This window comes from Pristis pectinata, chromosome 6, assembly GCF_009764475.1.
Source record: "Pristis pectinata isolate sPriPec2 chromosome 6, sPriPec2.1.pri, whole genome shotgun sequence".
NCBI lineage: Eukaryota > Metazoa > Chordata > Chondrichthyes > Rhinopristiformes > Pristidae > Pristis > Pristis pectinata.
Genome location: NC_067410.1, coordinates 65,124,444 through 65,151,907, shown reverse-complemented (window position 1 = coordinate 65,151,907; position 27,464 = coordinate 65,124,444).

Here is a 27,464-nt window from a genome sequence, read left to right as displayed (position 1 = left end):
TATTACACATGACCAAATCTAAAATAGCCTACTCCAGAGTAGATTCTGTAACTAAAAACTAATGGCTGGAGGAACTCAGGGGATCGAGCAGCATCGAGACCCTGCATCCTGACCTGAAACCTCAATGATTCCTTTGCCTCCACAGATGCTGCTCAACCCACTGAGTACCTCCAAGAGTTTGGTTTTACTCCAGACTCCAGCATCTGCAGTTTCTCATATCTCTAGTTTTAGTAATTTACTGCTCAAAGGAACAATCCCTGAAACACTCCACAAATTCCTCTTCCACTGCACCCATGCCAGTTTGATTAATCCAATCAATGTGCAGATTAAAATCACCCATGATATTGGCAGTTTCCTTCTTACGTGCCTTTTTATTCCCCCAGTTTCTTCTTTCTCCTGCTATTCACTATTCCCCCCACCCAACCAACTCCACATCACCATCCACTGCATCTATATCCTGCTCAGCAACACACTGATACTTCCTGGATTAACAATATCATCCAACCTCCTTTCCCTCTTTGCCTGTCCTTTAAGAATCTTGAGTAACCCAGAACATTGAGTTCCCTTTTCTGATCATCATCAACACACCTCTGTAATAGTTCTCAGTATTTCTGTCATGCCATCAACTTGTTAAAAATTCCGCACACATTCAAATAAAGAGGCTTAAGTTTTGACTTTTTGTACTCTTTACTTGCTCTGGCTTTACGTTTTGTCATACACCTTTGCTTATATTTTCTGCCCCTTCCTGTCACACCTCGATTTTTATGTTCCCCCTCACTATGCTGTAAAACTGATTTCTCATTTCTTTTTAATTTATTAAACTTTCAATTACTAGAACCTCCCCAACCCTCATTAGTTTAAAGCTCTTTCAACAATCTTATTTCTGAGATTTGCCCCAACACTGGTCTCTGCATGATTCAGATGAAGCCCACCAGTTCTCTCCTCCTCCAGAACTGGTGCCATTGTCCCATGAACTGGAACCCATTTCTCCCACATTGATCTTTGAGGTTCTCTCATCTGCATGTGGCTCAGGTAATTATACAAAGGTTATCACCCTTGTGGTTCAGCTTTTCAATTTTTGCACCAAAATGCTCATAATCCTGCAACAGAACCTCCTTCCCGGTCCTACTTATGTCATTAGTGGTCATATGGTCAACAACTGGATCCTCCCCCTCTTACACCAAGTTCTTCCCCAGCTCAGAAAATATGCCCATAAAACCTGGAACTGGGCAGGCAATACATCCTTTGGGATTTTCCATCCTTGCTGCGGAGAACAGTGTCTGTACCCTGAACTATGTTATCCCCTATGACTAGTACATTACAGTTTTCTCCAGCATGTCTCACGCTGCCATAGACAGCTTGTACATCCTCCCTGGAGTCCCCACACTTGTCTACACTGGGAGCAAGAACCTCGTACCAGTTGGACAAGGACAAGGGTTGAGGTTCCTCTGGACCTATCCACTGGATCCCTCCATCTGCCTCTCCTGGGTCCCCGACCACTGATCAGATTTGAGGAAATAAGTCTAAGGGGCGTGACTGCTCCTGGAACGGTGTCCAGGTAACCTCCTCCCTCCGAGCTGTTGCAGTGTCTGAAGCTTGAACTCAAAGTTCATTGACCCTGAGCTGAAGTTCATCAAGAAAACAACACTTAGTGCGGATGTGTTTACTGGGAACCACAATGTGGTCCATGAATTCCTATATGTTGCACTACAACACCATCTGATCAGCCATTCCTGTTATATTTAATCAGTTAGATTAGATTGGATTTAATTTTTTTTTCTCCTCTCCCCGGCTACAACAGTACCCCTAAATTTAAATCAGAAGAGACCAGAAAATAAATATTCACCAGTCACCTATCTCCTGACCCTCATCCTGACCCTTATCTAATACCTCTTAGATAAATGTAAGGGCTGGGGCTGAATTTATTGAAACATTTTTCAATCTATTGCTTCTATTCATCTCTGGAAGCCATATTGTGTTGATTAGTGCAAGTTCTCAATCTTTTTATCAGGAGATCTACAGTTGTATTCCTTATGATATTGTATACAATTGTTCTGTATTACAGCAAGAAACTTCACAATTAATATTTAGTGGCGATGTTTGAACAACCCTGCAACACTTGATTCTTGAGAGCTTCCTTAACTATTCTGACTGACCTCTCAGCTGTTCCATTTGAAGTGGGATAATATAAAGGAAACAGAGTACGTTTGATATGATTCTATTTCAAAATCTTTGCCAACAGAGTAGATCAAAATAATGTCAGAGATTGTCAGACTATCAATTAGTACAAGGAAATTATCATTCCCTTTTTCATAGAATTCTGCATGTACTCACTGGAAAGGGCTGGTAAGCAATGATCATGACTGCAAAAAGGATTTTCCGTGGATAATTTTGGCCAATACTGTATTTGCCTATCAATGATTCGGGCACTATCCAGATGAGGCTAGTAAAAAAATTGTCTTGCAATTCCGTTCATGCTGATTATTATTGTGTGTTCACTATGAAGTTTGGTCAAGATCTTTTCTCTTATGTTAGTGTGTATTAACACTATGACCCCACTTGGTGCACCCTTGTCACCTGACAACACACTTCGATGATTATAGAATGGTTTCAGTTCCTCAGCAACACATTGGTCAAATTCTCCCCTCCTATTCAATGTTTGTTTGAAGGTTCTTTTCAATACTGGGCATTTCTGGGCCAGTTGCACAACCTCAGACAGAGTTACTGGGAAGTCCTCATTGACTGCACTGAACGTAGAGATCACAATTTGATTTCCAGCATCATGGTTCTATGCAGTGACCTCAACAGCGCATCTGCAATTATGTTCTGCTTGGAACTCCTGTACTTGAGTTTACAGTTGTACTGTGATGGAAGGATCATCTGTCTTTGCATCTTTGATGCTGCAATATTAGGTAGATCTGATTTGGAGCCTTACTATGTCATGAAGCTTCTGCCTGGTAAAAATTAATTGTTTAATGTCTGGAATCAAGACATTCTAACCACTTCCTTGATTTGTATGTTATGGTGCTCATTCCTTGTGAGAGTATGAGAAGTGACAGTGATGGGTTTCTCTTGCCCCTTGTCCCCCACATGGCTTATGATAGCAACTACAACAATTGGCCTTCATTGCAAGAGGTCTTGAGTATGGAAAAAGGTATGTCTTATTACAATTATGCAGAGTCTGAATACTCCAGCACCAGGAGTACAGTGTGTAGTTTTGATTTCCTTACCAAAGATATAGTTACCATAAAGGAAATGCAGTAACAATTCACCAGAATGTGAGACTGTTGCATGACAAGACCTCAATTAGGCCTGTAATTACTGGAATTTAGAAGAATGAGAAGGGATAATCTTGAAACATTCAAAGTCGTAACAGGCTTGACTGGCTGGATACAAGTAGGATGCTTCCCTGGTTAGGGTGGGGCCACAGTCTCAAATTATGGAGTAAGGTATTTACAACTGAGATAAAGAGAAATTTCTTCACAGAGGGATGTGAACCTGTGGAACTGTCCACCACAAAAGATTGTAGAGGCCAAGTCATTAACTATATTTAGGAAGGAGATAGATTTCTAAGTGCAAAAGCCTATGGAGAGAGAGCCAGAATATGGCACTGAGATAGAGGATGGGCCACTGGTCATAATGAATGGCAAAGCAGGTTTGAAGGGCTCAAATGATCTACTCCTGCTCCTATTTTTCTGATTTTATTTTTTTTTATTTTTTTTTATTTACAACGTGGTAACAGGCCCTTCCGGCCCAACGAGTCCACGCCGCCCATTTTAAACCCCCAAATTAACCTACCCGTACATCTTTAGAATGTGGGAGGAAACCAGAGCACCTGGAGGAAACCCACGAAGACACGGGAGAACGCACAAACTCCTTACAGACAGCGATGGGAATCGAACCCCGATAGCTGGCGCTGTAATAGTGTTTGTTTTTTTGTTTCTAAATTTACAATAATCCGGAGTGATGACCATTTGCAACAAAAGGAACTGACTGTACAGGTCTCACCAGACTAGATTTCACAGCTAGGACTTTGCTACGACTCTCTGACCCTGGGATGCAGCTACACCAGGCATGTGGTGGATGAAGCTCTTCAGCATTCTTGGATGCCATTGACACAGTAATCTTAACTACAAGTTCAAAAGTCAGGTTGTGCATTCTCAATGGCTTTGATTTGATTTGTCCGTCTACCAGTTCATATACAAACTTATCACATCAAACACCAATCAACACCAAAATAGCAATGCAATGAGTTATTTCATGAAACAATATAAACAGTGCCTCAGCACGCTTCTGTTCCTTTCCCAAAATTCAAAACAAATGTTAGCAGCTTCTAACTGTTCTAAATTAATTACCTAGTTTTTGCACAATGTATTCCAACAAGCCACCTTTCACTTTGCACTGTACAAGGAGATGTCATTGTGCTGAGTGACTCTGACCCAATCTCCATCAGGAGAATTATTTCCTTACACTCAAAAATCAGGTCAATTTCTCCTTCAACTCCGATATTCTTTGCTTTAAAAAGATGTCCATTCATTCGACATCTGAGCTGAATGATTCTCAAGCCCGACCACACATGCTGGGGTTCCCAGTTTAACCATTTGGGGTCCTGGGGTGATTGATGAGGCCAACGTGGGAACGGAAGACTCTTCCACAGATCAGCTTGAAGGTGACTGATGGGGCAAGCAGGTGGGCATTTAGTGAGGTGGTCCATTCCTTCCACCACTTACACCATGTTGCCCACCTACATGCTTCTGAGATCCAGACTAACTACAGCAGGCCTCTTGAGGTACTAGACGAAAAGTACCAACGGTATTCTGTAAAATCCTTCAAATTCACTAGTAGACAAAGCAAACCAATGTCACACTCTCTCCAAGGCCAACATCCCCAGTATTGAGGCCCAAGTTATTCTCAATTGGCTACATTGAGTAGGCCACACCATTTACACGTCCAACACTTATGTCCCGAAGCATAAGTGTTCTGAGTTCTGTTGTGAGAGGAGAGTACCAAACAGAGAAAAATATTCAGAGACGTGCTCAAATCTTCCTTGAAGAAGTGCAACGATCCCTACTGACTCCTGGGAACCTCTGGCCCATGACCACTCAAAGTAGAGAAGACTCTTTTGGGATGGCTTTGAGAACCTTCAATTCATCAGGAACACCCAGAAGCCCTGTGTGAGCAGTGAAAGGAGCTGACCACCTCAGAAGCTGCCCACTTATGTGTCACAACATCCATCTCCTGCCTCGTCTGTGGAAGAATCTGCAGTTCCCACTCTGCTTTCATTAGCTACTCCAGAACCTACAAAATTGGAAGCAGGTAATCCTCACTCCGGAGGAAGTGCCTAAGAAGAAGAAGAGTGAAGCTATGTCCCAACTGCATAATGTTTCTGGATAGGGCAGGGGCAAGAGGAAGTCTGTGCTTATTCTGTTTAGGTCGTCAGACATGGGAAGTGGTGCATGTCTTCCAGTGTCTTTTTGCAAACCTTTAGTGTTGGAGGCTATTGGGGTGCAGCAGGGGTGGGTTAGTGGAGGACCTTAGCCTTGAGGATATTGAGTGAAAGGCCTATCCTCTCATATTCTTCAGTAGACAGGTCAATGATGTCTTGGAGCCTGGCCTTCGAGTGTGTGCAAATGCACACATCAACTGCATACTGCAGCTCGACACCAAGGTTGGGGCGACCTTGGTTCTAGAGTGTGGTCACTGTACTTTAAATAGACTTCTGTTAGTTCTAGATATTAACCCCACTCACATGGGAAGTTTACTGCAGGTGAGAAACAACCCTGTGTTGAGAAAAGTGTCGGAGCCTTGTTTTACACTGGTCTTCATTAAGATTAGTTCTATTGCAGACCCATTGCTTAATATCAGGCTTGCATGTCAATGTGGAGTAACTGTAAAATATAGACCAATTTAAGTGGGCAACCAAATTCCACAGTCCCTCTCAAATGATAGAGACTTGCTGAGGTTGAAGAATGCCACATATATAGGTTAGTGCTGTTCCCTGATCTTTTCTTGTTGTTGCATGGTGAAGATCACGTCCACTGTGTCTATAGAATGGCGGAATCCACACTGTGCTTTGGGAAGCAGCTCTTCATCCACCGGGAGGAGCCAACTGAGGAAGACCCTGACAATGACTGTCCCTGTGGGAAACAGGCAAGGCAACCCCTTTGCAGTTACCCAGTGGTACTTGTCTCCTTTCTTGAAGACGATCATGACTATGATGTCTGATTTATTCTATTCTTCACAGATGCAGAGAATGAGGTTGTGGATTTGGAACTGATGCTCTCCACTGGCCAATTATAACGTCCAGTCCCTTCCCACCTACATCCGGGACACCTCCCATGCCCTCACCCATATTGACAACTTCTAATTCCCCAACCCTTATCACCTCAACTTCAAAAGGGATGTCCAGTCTTTATGCACCTCCATCCCCCATCAGGAAGGTCTTAAAGACCTTGCCTCCTTTCTACCACAAAGATCTAACAGTTGCCCGCCATCAACACTCTCATCTGCCTGGCTGAACTTGTTCTTACCCTGAACAAGTTCTCTTTTGACTCCTCTCACTTACTACAAATCAAAGGTATAGACATGGGCGACCATATGGGCCTGAGCTATGCCTGTCCTTTTATTGGCTACATGGAACAGTCCCTGTTCCAAACCTTCTCCAGTACCACTCCCCAACTCTTTTTCCATTAAATATATCCTGATGCAGGGTTTTGACCTGAAACGTCGACAATTCCTTTCCTCCCACAGATGCTGCTCAACCTGCTGAGTTCCTCCAGCAGATAGTCAATGGGGATACTGTCTGTTCCTGAGGCCTTGTTATTTCTGAGCCGGTATGTGGCCTTGGTTTCCTGTCGGTCAGGAGTGGCAGAAAGGTTGGCCCAAAGGTATTGCTGAGGCATGGAATTAAAAGTCAAGGTTGAGGTGGTCTCCTGCAGCTGTTGACTATCTTTCTGTCACTGATGGGTTCACCTGTCCTTGACTGTCAGTGGATGGGGCCTTGGATGTTGGGGCTGTTGCTGGTGTTTGCTGAGCCTCTTGTACTCTCTCTATTCACCATCTATTCACTGATGCTGAAATGAATGCATTCACTCCAAAAGACAGACTGATCTGGTAAATTAGTCCTAGCTTTGGCAATGATTATTTGGAGGCCTATCTAAAGTTCGGAGAAGTATCTGTTTAATCTCACACACTCTTGTAAAAGTCACTCTGCTCAGGAGATCGAGTCTTGGCTCAGCTTCCAGGGAGTGCTAAGCCCAATTTCATTCAGAGAAGAGGGACGTGCAGGAACTCAGTGGGACTGTTTTGAGAGGGGCACATCAAACACGCACATATTACACACACACATATATAGGTAAGTCCTTGTAGTATTAGGCTGGCAGCTGTGCCCTGCTAGTTCCCCTCTGTGCACACAGAGGATCAAAGCTGAGACCTTTTATTCCCTGTGAGGATCAGTTACAGGCTTGGTAATCTTGTGGAACCCCATCTTTATGAGCCTTTATTGCCCTGTTCCTGCTCATTGCTCAGTTTGTCTCTTCCATTACACAACTCCACCGATCTGGGTGGTGTTTTGCTGCCATCTGGTGTCACCAATGGGTATCTAAAGTGCCTAACGTGCACTGAATGGCCTTGAAATACAATCCTAGTCAATAATGCCAAAGCCAATTTACAGTCACATCAGCATGTTGACCTCAGCATCAGATATTCATTCCATAGCACCGAATGGAATAAATTTCAACAGCAAGTACAATGTGCTGACATTTAGCACTACTGGCCAGGAATGGAGTTCTGGACAAATAAGTGCACAAAGTACTGTCATACAAATGTTACATATGATCTTATCAGTTGCATATACTTTCTTTTAATAGAGATGCTAATCTGTTCTAAACCCATATCACCAACAGATATTTCTTGCCTAAGTTCCAATGCATGCTGCATCCATGAAAGATATCTGAGCTTTGAATCCAAATGTTTTACCCTGAATGACTAACGGTCCTAAGTCATTTTTGCAGACATCAGATCTCATTTGTAGGAGATTAAGGCTTTGTACCAGCTTCTTCTTGCTTTGATACAAAGTCCAGCTCATGACTCAAGAAAACGGTCCATATTACAAATTAAAACACAGACACACATGCATACACACATGCAGTTGTAAACATTATATTGGGCAATTTTACAAACTGTTTAACCAGCAGAAACCCTGCAGCCTGGCCTACAAAATTTAGCCACAGCCTTCTATCTCACTGCAAGGTATTATTTGTCATCTATTTATAAACATGCTTATCTCACCTAAAAAAGCATCTTTTCACTTGGAAATGGATAGAACATGATTCAGAATATGTTTTTTAAGCATCTGATCTCTACAAGTTAATTGCAAGAAAATAAATTCCACATGGATCAAGTTTTAAAATATATCTAATGAAGTGATTTAGAGGAAAAATAAGACCTGGCCTCAAAAATAAGCTCAAACTATGCACTAAATTATGTCTTGCATTGAGTGTTTTGTAATGCATAACATTCATGGGAACCCACACTGACCAAAAAGTATTTCAATGTGGTTTCCAAAATCATTGTTAAAATATTTCAGCAAAGTTTAAAGTTACCAATCATCTGCCTCTAAAGAACAGCCAGATAAGGGAATACAGGCCAGATTGAGAACCTCAGTGTTGCAGCAATAACTCTGTGAGATTCTGATTCTGACATGCTCTTTCAGCATGTTGAACCACTGGATAGCTGGGTTTGATGACCTTACACACCAATACCAAATTAAAGCTGACCTACAGGTTTCAAAAGGGATCAAGCCGAAACATCTGTAGATGTTAAAAAACAAGAGAAATGAAAAATATTTTATAAAATCAATTAAAAAACATGAAAGGTGAATGATCTGAGGACAACTGAAGGGGGTTGAAAAGCACAGCAATCCATAAATCTTACAATGAGACTATCAGCAATTCTGGCAGAAGGTCCATATCCAAAATATTAATGTACAAGACTTCATGTTTCATTTAAGATACGTTGAATGCTTCTCCTCTGAGGTCCACAGTTCATTCAAATATGCTTTCCCTGGGCCTATCACTGCCAAGCAAGAGGTTGACTTGGATTTATGAGCATCTTCTTAAATCTCAGGAAATTACCAAAGTGTTTCCACAAAATTTATTTATGAGATGGAGAGGCTGCTGTTATGTAAGCTTCATTGCATTCAATTTGCACAGAGCAAGATCTCACAACCTCCCAAGGAACAAATTTGGTTTACTTTAGATGGTGTCCTTTTAAGAGATGATTGTTGGGAAGCCACCAGTTTTCTTCGATCTTCAGAAGAAAAACCACAGGATCTTCAATGGTTCATTCAAGAACCAAGATTCCAACTGGATTTAAAGCTCTTCCAAGTGACAGCACCTTTAACAATGCACCTCTCCACCAATACTTCATTGAACTGCCAGACCAATTTATTCATCTAATTCAAACCTCCAACCCCACGCCTGGGATCCCAAACTGCTGTCACACAAAAGTTCCTTCTTCCAGGAGTTGCGTCAGACTTGCCTGGATTAGATTAAGCATCTCACCTCCCCACAGGAGTTGAATTATTTTCTCATGAGGAAGCGAACCATATTGCCAGTGAATCAACAACAATCCATTGTATTTTAACCATGACACAAAGCAGGGTAACATCTCCCATGCTGAGACCCCAGTTAATCTCAGTTGACTCTATTGGCCAAGATAAGCTATTCTCATGCCCCACACCAGACTCCCGAAAAAGATACCATATTCTGAGCACTATTACAGCAAGAGTTTATCAAGTAGGCAGAGCAAAAGACTTATTTATATTCACAAAGCCTCCCTGAGAAAAATCAAACATCCCCATTGACTCCCAGTCACAGCTGCTGCCTCACAGCGCCAGCAACCCTCGTTCGTTTATGACCTCCATTGCTGCCTGTGTGAAGTTTGTATATTCTCCTTGTGACCGCCAGGATTTCGTCTGGGTGCTCTGGTTTTCTCCGACATTTCCAAAATGTGTGGGTTGAAAGGTTAATCGGCCACTGTAAACTCCTCCACGTCTGTAGGCGAGAGGTAGAATCTGGGGGAGATTGGAGAGAAGATTGATGGAAACGTGCAAAGAATAAAATGTGTTATGATAGGTTTAATGTAATTGGGCGCTTGACAGTCAGTACAGATTTGGTGGGCCGAAGGGCCTGTTTCTGAGCTGTATGCCTCTATGATTCAGGGAACTCCCTGGCCCAAGATCACTCAAAGATGCAAGTAGTATTTGGGTTGGCAGTGAGAATGCATCTGGAGCACACAGAATCTCACAAAATAGAAAGCTGAAGGACTGCATTATTTCCCAAATTACCTACCCCCATCTAGCTCCTTCTGCCTACCCTACAGGTCCTACATTAGCCTCATCAACTACCACTGCATAGCAGTGAAATGGAAGCAAGTCATCCTCAACACTAGAAGACTTGTCTCAGGAGGATGATGCAGGGTGAATAACAGTTACCAATATAAGTCTCCGTCTCCCACACCGACTCCCACTCCACCTGCGAAAGCAGTCATTTGGAATAAGGTGAGCTGTTTCTGCTGTTGCAAAAGTGTCAAGTGGTGAAAGATGCCTTTTGGTTACCTGATTAAAATGGATGAGTATACAGAAAGCCAGCTGATTTTCAGCATATGCTGTGGGGTCCTGGAATATAGTCGTGGCCATGAAAAGGTACAAGTAGGTCATGGCATGTGGTGACTGGCTGGCTCTTGATGGGCCATGGGGCGCATTATACCCACAGCCTCCCTGTGGCCTGAGCCTGTAGGTCAATGAGCTGAGCTACTTAACTCTTCTCACCCATGCCATCTTCATTCATGCACCATTTTCTATGTAACTCTAGGCTCTCACACACAATCAATCAGAAAGTTTCCCAAATATTAATAAATGAAAATCAAAACAAAACCTGCAGATCCTGGAAATCTGAAATAAAATAGAAAATGCCAGAAACACTCAATAGTCAGGCAGCATCTGTGGAAGAAGAAACAGAGTATGATGAAGGGTCTTGGATGTTAAACATTAAATCATTTTCTCTTTCCACAGATGCTACCTGACCCACAGTGTGTTTCCAGCATTTTCTGATTTTATTCCTAATACCCAATAGATTTCAAAAGTGAATATTACATTCAAATTATGTTAATACTGCAGCTCAACAACTCTGTGCTTGTGTTTGTTAGGCACATAAACAATGTCTAAACTCTATGAATGGGGACTATTCCAACAATTCCCTTTATCCTCCTTTCAGTTGATACTTTCTTCAATGTTACCATGGTTATGGCTTCAGCCACTTTCTCTGGCAGGGCAAGAGATAGCTTTACAACATTCTACAGAAGAACACAAGATATAGAAGCAGCGTAGGCCACTTGGCCCTCCCATTGCCATTCAATATGATCATAGATGATCTTTTACTTTACTGCCAGTTTCCTGCACTAACTCCAGATCCCTGAATGAATCACCTCACATTTTCTCAAGAAAGTATAGGCCCAGTGTCCTTAATCTCTTCTCGCACAATAAACCTACCACTGCACAAATCAATCTGATGTATCTCTGTCGTAGTCAGTTTATCACAATTTATATCCTCCCTTAGGTAAGGCAATGAGATCTGTTTAATAACTTTTACTCCTGCTCTTAATAAATTATTAAAACTTGTAACTCTCTTTTGCATTCCATTTTATATCCATGTCCTTTTGTTCTAATCCATGCAACTTCCGGAAACGTTTAGGCTGTCCCATTCCTTAGTGACACCATGAAACACAGAAAGATCCTTGATTGGTCAGAGCTTGTTGATCTCTGCTTGTGGGACAGTTGTGGCAGGATGAGGTGGTGATGTTGGCAGGGATAAGGTGTGGCATTTTCATAATCTACAGATCCCTGGATTAAAAAGGAAACGTTGTGCTGGGCTTCAGTCATGGACACTCAACCAGATTCAACAGCTGGGTGTCAATGTGCAATTCGTCATTTGGGCTTGGTACTTGTGAATTGGCACTCCAACTAGAACTCACTATTTTGTAAAAGAAAACAGGGAAAATTAATAAATAGAATAAATTTAAACACATAACATATATTGCACAGACAAAAAATTATAATGTGCTTGTAATTCCTATACTAATTGCTGCCATCACCCATTTGCTCTCACCCTATCAGGGATATTCCCTCTGTTCTCCCCATCCCTCCTCCAACTCCTCTGCTACTGAAAACTAACTATTTTTCTCTCTTTTCCAGTTCTGATGAAGGCTCCTGGACCTGAAACATAAACTGCTTTTCTTTCCACAGATATTGCTGGATCTACTGAGTATTTCTCGCATTTTATCTTTTTTATTATAAATTTATAGAGTCAACTCAAGGATTAATCTCTCAGCCCTCTGATCACTTTATTTTAAAGAAGATTTGAAATGTTTTACTTGAGAAGTCAAAAGATCTTGATTCACATCACGGCAAAATAAATTGATGCATTACATTACCTCACATTACCTGTCTATAAACAAAAGGATCTTAACCAACAACAGTTCATGTGAAGCCCCTTTAAGTGAGATAATTTGCACAAAGCATGGTGAGTCTGAAAAATTGAAGATGACTTTTATTTGAAAGCAGCCAAGCATCCTGTGCTAAAAGATGACTCATTGCCAGCTTCCTTGGGATTATAAATAGTGCATTTTAAAAGCTATTGTTGTGAGGGTGAGTCATTAATATGTGATTAACTGAGTACTCTATCAGATTTAAGAACCGCACTGCAGATGAGAAACAGCTCTGGCTGGGTTGTCCAATCCACCAACCAGCAGTTATTGGAGTAACTTCTGGTGCCTACCTTTCCTTGTAGTTGGAAAGGGGCTGAATCAATGGAGATTTGCTTATTGCTGAGCCTGCCACCTTCTGACCACCCACCGCCCCCCACCCACCCCCCCGCCCCCCACCACCCCCCCAACCGGTGACGCCAGTCCTTCCTGCACCATTAAGAGGTGGAATCTCCCAGCCTTGGCTTCAGCAGGCAGCCCCTGCCATTCAGCAAGGCAGTTCGCCAGGGTTTCTCAATGCAACTGGACTGCTGAGTGATGGGACACTACCGTGGCCATTCCTGGAGTCACTGACTCCATCTGGGACTCAATGGACAGGATGGGGTGGGTGCAATCTAAGTGAACTTTGTGAACATTGTGTGCCCAGATAATTGTTTGTCCAAAATTGAAGTCAACAAGGAAGAGGTATTTTGGGAAAACAGTTACAAGACCGAAATGAAAAATGGATACACTTAGCAGGTTTGGCTGCATCTGTAGAAAAATAAAGTGTCTTCAACCTGAAACATTAGCTTTGTTTCTCTTTCCAGAGATACTGCTTGACCTGCTGAGTGCTTCTACCATTTACTGGATTTTTTTTTAACAGATTTCCCACACCTGCTGTAGTTTGGATTTTCAATTAAAAGACAAAAGCTGGTCTTAATATTTACAAAAATGTCTTTATACAAAAAAAAACTTCTGGAGGAATTCAACAGGTCGGGCAGCATCTGTGGAGGGAAATGGACCATTTCTCTCCACAGATGTTGCTTGACTCGCTGAGTTCCTCCAGCAGTTTGTATTTTGTTGCTTCAGATTTCCAGCATCTGCAGTCTGAGCGTCTCCAAAATGTTTTTAAAGTTTTTCAGAGTTTCATTTCCTCCTTGATGATTGACATGGAAACCCAGATGACACTTCCCCTCTCTGTCCTTTTCCATGGTGGGGGATCGGTATGAGGCCACATAAAGGACACCCATGAAATGTTCCATGTCAATCATCTGTGAAACAAAGGGAGTAATGTCTTCAGTGAGTGCACAGACTAGTCACATGACCGTCCCGCATGTTGATTCCACCAGCGCAACGTAGGAGTCGTCAGGATCACCTGCGACCCCTAATTGGTGCACGTTGTGGCTGCAATTCAATTACAAGGTGTATAGTGGAGCATGTTGGGTCCTCAATCCAGTCCTTTCTTTCCAAGTCCAGAGAATGGGTTATTGGAATATTATTAGAGAACACGAAGCAACCATAAAGCTGTCTGATTGTCCTGAAACCCCACCTGTCTCCTTAATGTCCTTTCAAGAAGAAAACTTCTGCCTTAGTGTGGTTTATCTGTGATTTCAGTCCCACACCAAGGTTTGCTTTGTTTTTTGTTTGTTCCAATTGTGTTCTTCCTTGTATAATTTTGTATAATTTATATTTTATGTATGGTTTTCTTGTGAATGTTGCGTCTCTAATGCTTTGTGCCTGTGACACTGCTGCAAGTGTTGCATTGCACCTGTGCATGCATGCACTTGTGCATAGGACAATCAACTTGACTTTGTGGTGGTTGACTCTTAACTACCCTCTGAAGTGGCCCAGAGAGCCATTCAATGCGACAGAATACACAAGAACGCAAGATATTAGGAGCAGGAGTAGGTCACCAGGCCCTTCAAACCATCCACATCCACCTCCACCCCCCCCAACACTCAATGTGATCATTGGCTGATCTGCTCCAGGCCTCAACTTCTCTTCCCACACCCCTCTTTCCGCCATCTTTCAAAATAACAATTGCAGAGCTAACATCATGGAATTGCTCGGGATGAGCAACAAAGACTGACTTCACCTACAAAGTCTCCCTCCCAAGATCAAAGAAAAACAAATATTTGAGATTATATTCAACATGTAATCTTGTGCAAAATGAAATGATTTGCATGTTTGTTTAAAATGTTTTTTTCCCAGCTGTTGAGCCAGTGCATCACAAACAGCATCTGAGGGAGCAGAAAGCCAGGAATAGAATAAAAGAATAACTGTAGGTGCTGCTATTGCTCACATGTGATGTTTTTGCAATGCAGTGTCTGGGGAAGTAGATCACCTTGAAACAGGACCGATGATAAATTGTGGGGCATTACAACACCGTGAAAAGTGCTACATAAATGTAAGGTCTCTGTTTCCTATAGGAACCAAACTAATCCAAAATCACTTAATGATGCAATCTGAAAGTTATGGATAGTTCTCACTGATACACATGTAGTAGCTGCATAAATCATAGTGCAGCTCCGATGGTGTAATTAACACTAAAGAAATAAGCAATTGTCATAGAGTCATACAGCATGGAACAGCCCTTCAGCCCATCTGGTCCATGCTGACCAAGATTCCCATCCAAACTGGTCCCATTTGCCTGCTTTTAGCCCCTATCCCTCTAAACCTTTCCTATCCATGTACCTAAGTACCTTTTAAATATTGTTAATGGACCTGCCTCAACCACTTCCTCTGGCAGCTCATTCCACATACTGATCACCCCCTCAGTGAAAAAGTTGCCTCTCAGGCTCCTATTAAATCTCTCCCCTCTCACCTTAAACCAATGCCTTCTCGTTCTTGATTCCCCAGCCCTGGGAATTGACCCTATCTATGCCGCTCACAACATACAGCTCCATAAGATCACCCCTCATTCTCCTGCGCTCCAGTGAAAACAGTTCCAACCTGCTCAACCTCTCTCCATAACTCAGTCCCTCACGTCTCAGCAACATCCTCTTAAATATCCTCTATACTCTTTCCAGCTTAATAGCATCTTTCCTGTAGCAGGGTGACCAAAACTTAACACAATATTCCAAATCCAGCCTCACCAACATCTTGTACAACTGCAACATAACATCCCAGCTTCTATACTCAATGCCCTGACTGATGAAGGCCAGCATGCCAAAAGCCTTCTTCACCACCCAGTCTACCTGCAACACCACTTTCAGAAACTGTGTGCAATATGCTAGTATCATTGAGGATAAGCTATTCCACTGAATGATGGGCTTATAGGTTAAGATACTAACCTATATTAAGTTCCCTGCCAGAATAATTAATATCTTAAACAATATCATCAATAAAACAGATTTACTGCTGAAGAACCCAAATATATTTTGCTATTTTAGTTCACCTGCAGACATTGCAAAGCAAGAGACAAGAGTTAATGGTCTATTAGTCCACCATGGCTATCAAAATATCATACTGTTAGAGAAGTGCTCAAAGTGATTTAATTGTAAAGCAAATTATCACACTGTGGTTCAAGGACTGCAGTAGTTTAAGGCAGCAACTTACCATCAACTTCTCAAGAGCATTTAGAAATGGGTGATAAATGCTGCTCTTTGCAGCAGTACTAAGATCCTGAAATATTAATAACTAACTAAATAAAACTTGGTCACTCTCTCTTCTGTCCATTGTCAGAAATGTAAGTTATAATCTTTTCACAGTCTATGATCCGTGGGAACAAGTCCCATATAGTCAACCCAACTTCATACTGTTTGTTTCAATTCCCTCAATCTTAAAACGTAGTACAGTATAACACAGGACAGGCCCTTTGGCCCACAGTGTTGTGCCGAACTAGTTAAACTAATGACTCCTAATTAATTTAATCCCTCTTTCCCGCATATTAACCATATCCCTTCCTGCTCTGCATATTCATGTTCCTATCTAAGAGTCTCTTAAATGCTCCTATGCTACCTGCCTCTGCCACCACCCCTGGCAGTGCATTCCAAGACCCCACCACTCTCTGTTAAAAAAAAATTGCCTTGATAATCTCCTTTGTACTTTCCCTCACTCACATACATGCCCTCTAGTACTAGACACTTCAATCCTGGGAAAAAGATACTGGCTGTTTACTCCACCTTTGCCTCGCATAATCTTATAAACATCTATCAAATCTCCCCTCAGCCTCCACCGCTCTAGAGAAAACAGCCCAGCTTGTCCTCATAGTACCTGTCCCCCAAACCAGGCAGCATCCTGGTAAATCTCCCCCACACCCTCTCCAAAGCTTCCACATCCTTCCTATAATGAGGCAACCAGAAGTGAACGCAATACTCTAAATGTGGCCTAACCAGAGTTTTATAAAGCTATAACATAACTTCCCGGCTCTTGAACTCAGTGCCTCGACTAATGAAGGCAAGCATGCCATATGCCTTTTTTTTACCACTCTATCAACATGTATGGCCACTTTTAGGGAGCTATGTACCTGGACCGCAAGATCCCTCTGCTCATCAACACTGTAAAGGATCTTCTTGTCACAGTTCTATAGACCTGCTTCATAATATTTAAGGTCAGTAATGTATACAACATGTAACATTCTCAATGATCATGTTCAAGTGTTAACCTAAATCAGTTTCAATTTACAATCAAAAATCCATGAGATTTATCAGAAATTGATCAATGTTAGTGTAGTGCATCCAAATCACACTGTGGGAGATGAGAACCTCTGTACGGATCTATGAGCTTACAAGCAAAGATTCCTGCAGCCATCAATATCACAATGTGAAATGCAGCAGGTTCTTTTAAAAATCATTGAGACGTTCTTTGGATAGACAAAGTGCTCCCACTGTCTCCAGCTTTAAATCCTATCTCAAACACTCTACACTGGAGCCTGAAGCTTTGGACTGTTGCTATTCCCTGTTCCCTTTATCCAGCCAGCTTGCAATTCGCTTTTCAACACTTTCTAGAACTGCTACCCTCAGCCCTACTCTTCCACATTTCATCCCTCTTCACGAGCCCTTAAGATCCACCAGCTTCTTCACCCCCCTCTGTTGGTTTCCTTTCTCCTCTGTTTGGGCCTAACACTGAATTAATGTGCCTCAAGGTGTTTTCCTACCTTTTAAGCACAACATAAATATTAATTTTTACTTTATTAAATTAACTGAGCATAGAGTGACAGGAAAACATTTCAAATGGAAATTAACTAACTTGCTAGCCAAAATAGGGTTTTCTTTTGCATTGTTTTTCTCTCACATTGTATTTTATTGTCTCCCCCTCAGCTTGCATCCTCTTAAAGAGGCAACACTCATTCACCACATTAAAAGGGCAGGCAATATTTCTAATACTGCTGCGAGACTGCCAGCCTTCCTTTGATTTCAATGCACAATCACATCCCTCCTATGTAGTAAGACATTTGTGTGAAAGAAGCACAAAGCAGCCTGTTGAGTAAGGACAAGTGGAAGTTTTAAATCAACACATCTACAATCCTGTCTTCAGTTATTCATTTTATTGCATTATGCAAGTGGTTACATTTCATGCCATGAAAAGCAACTGAATCACCTGATCATGTCAGCAAGTTTTGCCTTAGTGTTTCATCTAAAAGGAGTAACTAAACAAATAATAAATGCAGGTGACTTAAAGTCCTTCAAATGATGTATCTGCAAATCTAAACTCCCAGTAATTTATGCTGGATCAACAAACCTGTGGAGCAACAGTGCTGGAACATGTGAAATGTACCTACAAGGCAGTAAACCACCAGTTCCTGTTTAATTTCAAACGTATGATGATTCAGAGACTATAATTAGCTAACAACCTTCTAGGATGGCCTCTGTTTCTCAATTAGAAATTTGAATCTGTTCTGGTCCAAAGCCTACCCAAATTGTAATGGATTTTTTTGGTCTGGGTCATCGCTCCCACACACCACTTAAGCTCATTCCCTCACACACCGACTCTCACTTTTCCAGAGACCCGATCCAGCAAGTGAGAGCAAGGGGCGGCTGCATGAGGCTGGAGGAAAAATCACACAGAGGGATCACAGCATGCACACCCAGGTCAGTGCCATCTGAGGCAGGATAAATGTTGGGCAAGCTGGACTGCTTGCAGAGGTTTCAGTGAGTTGCTGATGAGGCGCAGTTTCAGTGTTGGATTGGGCCAAGAGTTGGGACCAGTGTGAGATGGAGCAAAGCAGTCCCTTCCACCAACCCTCTCCAGGCCATCAGTGCTGCCCTGCTCATTCCCCAGTCTAGAGTACCGAATGATGAATAACTGAAGAAGGACAGCAGCTGCTTCTCAACAGGAGACACAATGACGTTATTGGCAAGTACAAATAGTTGTTAATACGCAGAAGAATTGTCAAGGTAGATTAAGCTGTTTATCCTCCCAGAAACGAATATGCGTACTGACTTTTGCAAAATTTATGCTATTAATAAAAAGCCAATATTATTTTTCTGCAATTTTGTCTATCTTGACTGCAACTGGGCTGCAATTTCATTCTGCAACATAGATAGGGTCCCAATTCTGATTCTTTTTAGAAACCATTCACTTGGCCACATTCAGAGATTACAAATTTTTCCTGATATATTTTCAATACTAGATTGTTAAGATAAATTAGACAACAAAATAATATTTAATCATCAATTTAGCTTCTTGTTCCCTCCCCACTTTCTGCAAATTCCCGAGGCTCATTTACTTCTAACTTTAGTTGTCACAAAAGCCAATCTGCCCACAGATATGCAGTAAACAACCAGACCATCTGCTGTGGTGATGTTGGTTGAAGGAAGAATTGAACACGACACCAAAAATTGCCCCACCTATTCTTTGAGAACTGCCAACAATAGTTTTTCACCCATCCCCATGTGCAGTTAAACTCATCTTAAAATACATGAGAGAGAAAAATAGATGGATGTGTTTTCATTCTGGACACTCGTTTGACTTTTTTTGAGATTCCTTATAATCTGCTCTTGAGATCGATCATATTTAAAGGAAGATAAACATTTTTGAATCCTGAATATCATTGATAACTTCTGAGATTTTTGAAACAATTGCCTGTTCAACGTGAAGCTTTCAGATCTGCCCTCCAAAGTAAAGTGCCCATGGACCTCTATTATAAACAGTGTGTGGTGCCCAAGGTCGTTTGCATAGAAAGCTATTTGTAGAGTCATAGAGTTACATAGCATGGAAACAGGCCCTTCGGCCCAACTGGTCCATGCCAACCTAGATGCCCCATCCAAACTAGTCCCATTTGCCAGCATTTGGCCCATAATCTTCTAACCCTTTCTAATCCATGTACCTGCCCAACCACTTCCTCTGGCAGCAGATACCACCCTTTGTGTAAAAAAAGTTGCCCCTCAAGTTCCTATTAAACCTTTCCCCTCTCACCTTAAACCTATACCCTCTAGTTCTTGATTCCCCAACTCTGGGAAAAAGCCTGAGTGCATGCATCCTATCTATGCCCTTCATGATTTTATACACCTCTATAAGATCATCTCTTAGTCTCCTACGCTCCAAGGAATAAAGTCCTACCCTGTCCAACCTCTCCCTACAACTCAGTCCCTCAAGTTCTAGCAGCATCCTAAATCTTTTCTGCACCCTTTCCAGTTTAATAAAAACTTTCCTATAGCAGGGTGACCAAAACTGAACACAATACTCCAAATGTGACCTCACCAGCATCCTATATAACTGCACCATAACCTCCCAACTTTTATACTCAATGCCCTGACTTATGAAGGCCAGTGTGCCAAAAGCCTCTTCGCAACCCTGTCTACCTGTGACTCCACTTTCAGTGAACCATGTACTTGTACTCCAAGGTCCCTCTGTTCTAGAACACTCCCTAGGGCCCTGCCGTTTACTGTGAAAGTCCTATCTGGATTTGACATTGCAAAATGCAACTTTGCACATATCCAAATTAAACTCCATTTGCTATTCCTTGGCCCACTTACTCAGCTAATCAAGATTCCCTGTAATTTTTGATAACCTTTTTCATTGTCCACTATACCACCTACTTTAGTGTCATCTGCAAACTTACTAACCATTCTTATCCAAATTTCTGATATACAAAGGGCTCAGCACCAACCCAAGGCACACCGCTAGTCACTGACCTCCAGTCTGAGAAACAACCTTCCACCATCACCCTCTGCTTTCTACCCTCAAGCCAATTGTGTATCCAGTTAGCCAGCTCTCCCTGGATTCCATGCAATCTAACCTTACAGAGCAGCCTACCATGTGGAACGTTATCAAAGGCCTTACTGAACCATATAAACCATGTTTACTTCCTTGCCCACATCAACTTTCTTGGTTATCAAAAAAACTCAATCAAGTTCATCAGACATGATCTCCCATGTACAAAGCCACACTGACTACCCCTAATCAATCCCTGTCTTTCCAGATGTCTTTACATATATCTTATCCCTCAAATCCTCTCCTGTAATTTACCTTACACAGATGTTAGACGTACTGGCCTATAGCTCCCAGGTTTTTCTTTGCCATACTTCTTAAATAAAGGCAAAACATTTGCTACCCTCCAGTCTAACGGCACCTCACCCGTGGCTAATGATGATGCAAATATCTCAACTAGGGCTCCCGCAATTTCTTCTCTAGCCTCCCACAGTGTTCTTGGATAAACCTGGTCAGGCCCTGGAGATTTGTCTTCCTTCATACATTTCAAGACATCCAGCATCTCCTCTACTGTAATGCAGACGATCGCCAAGACCTCCCCATTTACTAGCTCTGAAGTCTTGTCTTCCTCCATGGTAAAAACATAGGAGAAATATTCATTACAGACCTTGCCAATCTCCTGCGGCTCCACACAAAAGTGTCCCCTTTGGTCTTTGAGGGGCCTTTTCCCCCTACTATACATAGAATCTCTACAGATTTTCCTTAATTTTCTCTACCAATGTTATCTCATGCCCCCTTTTTGCCCTCCTGATTTCCTTCTTGAGTACACTTCTGCATCCCTTATACACCTCCAGGGATTCACTTAATCCCAGCTGCCTGTACTTGACCCATGCCTCCTCCTTTGTCCTGGCCAAGGCCTCAATATCCCTCTTCATCCAGGGTTCCCCCCTACCAGCCTTGCCCTTCACTCTAACAGGAACATGCAGACCTTGAGCTCTCACCATCTCACCTTTAAAAGCTTCCCACTTGTCTGTGGTCCCTTTGGCCACAAACAACCTACTCCAATCAACCTTTGTAAGCTCCTGTCTCATACCGTCAAAATTTGCCTTGCTCCAATTTAGAACTTGAACCTGTGGACCAGTTCTGTCCCTTTCCATAACTATTTTAAAACTAACAGAACTACGGTCACTGATCCCTAAGTGCTCCCCCACTGTCATCTTAATCATTTGCCCTGCCCTATTACTCAAGATTAGGTCGAGCTTTGCCCTCTCCCTAGTAGGGCCCTCTATATATTGCCCAAAGAAATTTTCCTGAACACACTTAACAAATTCCACCCCATCTAAGCCCTTAACAATATGGCAGTCCCAGTGTATGTTAGGAAAGTTAAAATCCCCTACTGTGTTAACCCTATTATCAAAATCTCCCTGCATATTTGTTCTTTTAATTCTTGTTGACTATTTGGGGGCCTATACTAGAATCCCAACAGTGTGATCATCCCCTTCTTATTTCTCAGCTCCACCCATAAAGCCTCACTGGATTATCCTTCAGTAGTTTCATCCCTGACTACTGCTGTGACATTCCCCTTAATCAAAAGTGCAACTCCCTCTTCCTCTCTTTCCTCCACCTCAAGCACCTGTACCCCAGAACATTAAGCTGCCAGTCCTATCCCTCCCTTAGCCACATTTCTGTAATGGCTATAATGTCCCAGTCCCACGTAGCTATCCAAGCGCTAAGTTCATCCGTCTTCCCTATCAGACTTCTTGCACTGAAATATATGCAATTTAATCCAATAGGCTTTACTCGCATCCTGCCATTCTCCTACCTGTCATGCCCATTCACCTTGCTTTCACTGACTTCTGCATCACTTTCCACCCTCTTATTTGCCTCTCTGATGCTTGGGATGCCACCCCTCTGCCAATCTAGTTTAAACTCACCCTAGTAGCACTAGCAAATCTGCTTGCCAGGATATTGGTTCCCTCGAGTTCAGGTGTAACCTGTCCCTCTTGTACAGGTCACCTCTGCCCCAGAAGAGATCCCAATGGTCCAAAAATCTGAATACCTGCCCCTCACCACCAATTTTTCAGCCTCACATTTATTTGCCAGATCCTCCTATTCTTATGCTCACTAGCACGTGGCATTGGAAGTAATCCAGAGATTACTATCCTCAAGATCCTGCTTTTTAAACTTCTTCCCTAGCTCCCTATATTCACTCTGCAGGACCTCATCCCTTTCTCTACCAATATCACATGTGCTCTTCTCTACCTACGTTTACCTATATGTGTATAAAAAGACTCCCTTGTACATTTCCCGGTATTGGGAGTAACTGATAATAATTCAGACTTGACACCAGTGATGTAGTACAAGCAGACTTGTATGCTGCTGTTCATCTTTTGTGCATCAATGGCTTTTGTTATGTGGCCTTCGCTTTAGTGCTTTCATTTGCTATTTATTCTTACTTATTCTTCTAAAGTAACAATACTTTCACTTTTATTTCACATTGTCAACTCTTACATGGAACTTTTTTTAAATAAAATGTTCCGGAGCAAATCTGGACCATCACTTTGATGTTAATGACAATTCTTGATCAGCCCAATGTCATCAAAAACACCATTACTCTGCAATATCAGTCATTGAAAAGACTGACTGACTTAACACATCAATTTTAATACAAAATTGTTCAACATCAATGTTGTATCACAGGGAAAGTGAGATAAACCAACCAATTAAAACACAATTCACCCTGCATCTGAACACCCAAATCAAAACTCATTTTATTGTGCCTGCTAATTGATGGGAGAAAATGTGAATTTTCTGGAATTGATACCATTGGAGACCAGAACAAAAGATACAGCAATTCCATCATCCAGATACCCAAAGCTGAGGCAATATTACGTTTCAGCACTAAACGAAAGGGATAAAAGCTACCCAGTGTTCCTCAACGTTGATTTACAATGCAAATATTGACTGCAGCTTTTCCATTTGCAATTAGAAAATAATGGTTCATCAACAGAACTTGAACTCAAGAATGCACTGATGTTCTCAGCTGTAGCATTTATGCATTGCTTTATGAAGTTCCATTGCTTCTCTAAATGTCTGTGTGATGGCTCACTATTCTGCTCCCAATCCTTAATTGAAAAGGGAAATCATTAACATTAAAATATAAACGTAATTAAACTACACAATCTCACCATCAACCATCCCTTGAAAAGTAATCTCATTCTCACCCAAAAAGGTTGTGGACTGAAACTACATTTTATAGTTTTGGTTTCCATACAAGACTGACACATCAGTGCAATGTCCCTTCAACAAAGTTGCACTATCAGATGGACTGGCTCTGGATAAGACTGCAAAATCAGCTGCTATCTACTTGTTCAGGGGCCAAAACTATCCCACAGCACTTAAAAGAAAATCCAAGGATTCTCCCAGTGCCCTGACATACATTTACCCTCAACTAACACCACCAGAATCAGATTAACTCAAAGGTTGTCTGACATTCAGTCAGAAAGAGATACAGCACAGAAACAGACTCTTTTGTGCACTAAGTCCACACTGACCATCAACCACCCATTTTCACTAAAAAAAATACGGGATTTTTAAAAAAAATTTTTTTAAATGTTATTTACAGCATGGTAACAGGCCCTTCCAGCCCAACGAGTCTGCGCCGCCCATTTTTTAAACCCAAATTAACCTACCCGTACGTCTTTGGAATGTGGGAGGAAACCGGAGCTCGCGGAGGAAACCCACGCAGACACGGGAGAATGTACAAACTCCTTACAGACAGCGACGGGAATCGAACCCCGATCGCTGGCGCTGTAATAGCGTCGCACTAACCGCTACGCTACCATGCTGCCCCAATTAATGTAGGATTATTCTCACTACATTCTCATCAGCACCTCCCAGACGATCACTCATCTCCACCCTAGGAGCAATTATAAGTGATCAATTAACCTATCAACCCACACATTTTCGGGACTTGGGAGGAAACCAGAGCACCCCAAGGAAGCTCATGTGGTCACAGGAAGGAAGTGCAAACTTCAGACAGCAGCACTGGGTCAGGATTTTGTTTGGATCTCTGGAGCTATGAGACAGCAGCTTTACTAGTTGTGCCAGTGTGCTGCTTGCTTTGAAGATGTTTGCCAATTGCTTGCATTACATCCTGAAAAAGAAACCCTTTTAGCATAAACCATGGGAAATGCTCAAAGAATGAGAGATAAAGAGTAACTTAGTAACTTCTCAGAAAATGTAAAAACAGTTAGCAATGATGCCTTTCAAGCCTATGCTCGTCTGAGAATATTACAGGCCTGTAACATACCTAATTTTTTTTGTCCATTGCAAGCTGATGTCATAAAGTCCCCTCCTTAAGGCGGCAATATCCATCATCAAAGATCCCCACCATCCAGGCCATGCCATCTTCTCACAGCTACTATCAGGCAGGAGGTACAGAGACCTGAAGTACCACACCACCAGGTTTAAGAACAGCTACTTCACTTCGGCCATTCAGTTCTTGAACCAACCAGCACAATCCTAATCACTACAGTTTAGCAATACTATGATCACTTTGCACTAAAATGGACTTTTTTTTTGTTCTAATCGTGTTCTTTCCTGTAAAATTTGTTTATGTTTTTCTTGTGAATGCTGCTTATATGATGCTATGTGCCTGTGATGCTGATGCAAGTAAGTTTTTCATTGCACCTGTGCTTACCTGTACTAATGCAAGTGACGATAAACCAGACTCTGACATGCAACTCCATTTGGATAAAACAAATTGACTCTATTAAACAATTTCACTGCTATTCAACATTACTTTATGCTCTATTCTAACTCCAGTCATAGACCAAAACCCATTTCTACCTGAACCCTCATTTTAACACCCAGAGATGATGCCTCAAATACCTCCTGGCTGGGGACACACTTTTCCATTTGCCAAATTTACTATGTGTTGGAAGGAATCTAAAGGAGCCACAATCACTTTATTCCCATGCCACTTCAATATAGGAAATATTTGTGATATCGAAGCTGTTTGATAATTATTGACAAGCTCCATATCCAATGATCCAAGTCCTAAACACCCCTTTTTTTGATAGGAAGCATAAATTAAAAACAACAAATATCCAACAACTTATGGTGAACTTTCATAATCTTTATACAATTTTAGGTCAAACATATATTGAAACTAAAAATAGAAATTTGGATTGACTAGATCTGAAATTTGTGATGGAATCTATTTGTTTGTCATGAGTGACCTTAACTTGGATCTATAAAAACAGTAGACACAGTTTATATTATATTGAAAAAGACTTGTTTCCAAAAATAATGGCTCAGTTGATTAAGCAACTGAAAGGCTGAATTACTAGGTGATCCTCAGTTCATTTGCTGATCAACAGGAACTAGCAGATATTAGTAAGGCCTCTTTCATGCCTGACCACAGAAAAAGGTTCCCTTATCAGATTATTATCCAGTAACCAGCTAGAAAGGGTACCCATGTAGGAAAAGGATGAACTTTACTGTGATGCTTCACTCATTCAAATAGTAAAGTCTGCTGGCATTCCTTGAAGTACAGTCCCATGGAAGAAAGTGAAGGACAGTAGGTGGTACAACCATACCCTGGCATTAGGCAGGACCTTCTGGAAGGGGAAGAAGAAATTGCTGTTATGCCAAGTCTCTAAGAAACCAAACTGGTGTTTGATTACCATTCAGTGAAATGTCCCAGTCCTCCAACACTAATAATGCATCAGGCTTCTCATTGCAAATGCTGAACATTGAACGGTTTTACTTCCTCCAGCGGGAGCCTGCCTTTGAAGGCCAAATTCCAACATTGCCCAGTTACTTTTGCCGGATTGTGAGCAAATTTGGTCTCGCAGTATAGTACTCTTCAGCTACAACAGATAAAGGTGATCCTTTAGCCCATAAATCTAATCTTTCTAAAATATCTATTTCCCATTATTGCATCACAGTTCATTAGCTGAGCCCAGTTGCTTCATCACAAACTCCAGCAATTGATTACTCAATTAAGGACAACTCTTTCTGACACCTCTTCCATAATATGCCCTGTGCAGGTGCTGTCACATCTGCTTCTAACCAAAGATGAGAAAAATGCATTTGGCCATCAACACAAGTTTTTCTTGTACTGCATTTATTTCTGGGCATGGAACCTCAAAGAAGATATTTTGGCATTGAATGGAGTGTAGCGCAGATGTACAAGGATGATAGCAGGCTCAAAGAATTAAATAATCAAGCCAACTTGCATTGATTAGGTGCAGTCTATCTGATGTGTTGAGTACAATGCTCAACTACTAATATATGGCATGGTTATCCCAAACAACCCAGGATGAATTCCTCCAGCACTTTTTGTGTATTGCTCCAGATACATCCAGCATCTGCAGAATTTCTTGTGTCTTTGAATTACTGCTTTGTTATTTTCCCACAGACCCAAGAACAATTTAAAATTTGAGGTCTTTGAAACTTTCGGTTGCACATCCCTCAACAAACATTTGCTAACAAAGCAGATGTGAAGTGATGGTACAGGTCAGCCTTTATCGAATTGAACAGAGGAACAGATCTGAGGGGCTGGCTGGTCTACTCATGCAATTCGAATGCCATTTCAAACTCCACCACCAACCCAAGCATAGGAAAAGGTTCCCTTTTCAGATTATTATCCAGTGACCAGCTAGAAAGGGTACACGTGTGGGAAAAGGATAAATTTTGTTGTAATGCTCCACTCATCCAAATAGGAAAGCCTGCCAGCATACCTATGAAGTAATGGAAGGAAGGAAATGAAGGCAGATGGTACAACTATAACCTGGCATAAGGTAGAACTTTCTTTCACAGGAGGAGGAAATTGCTGTTAT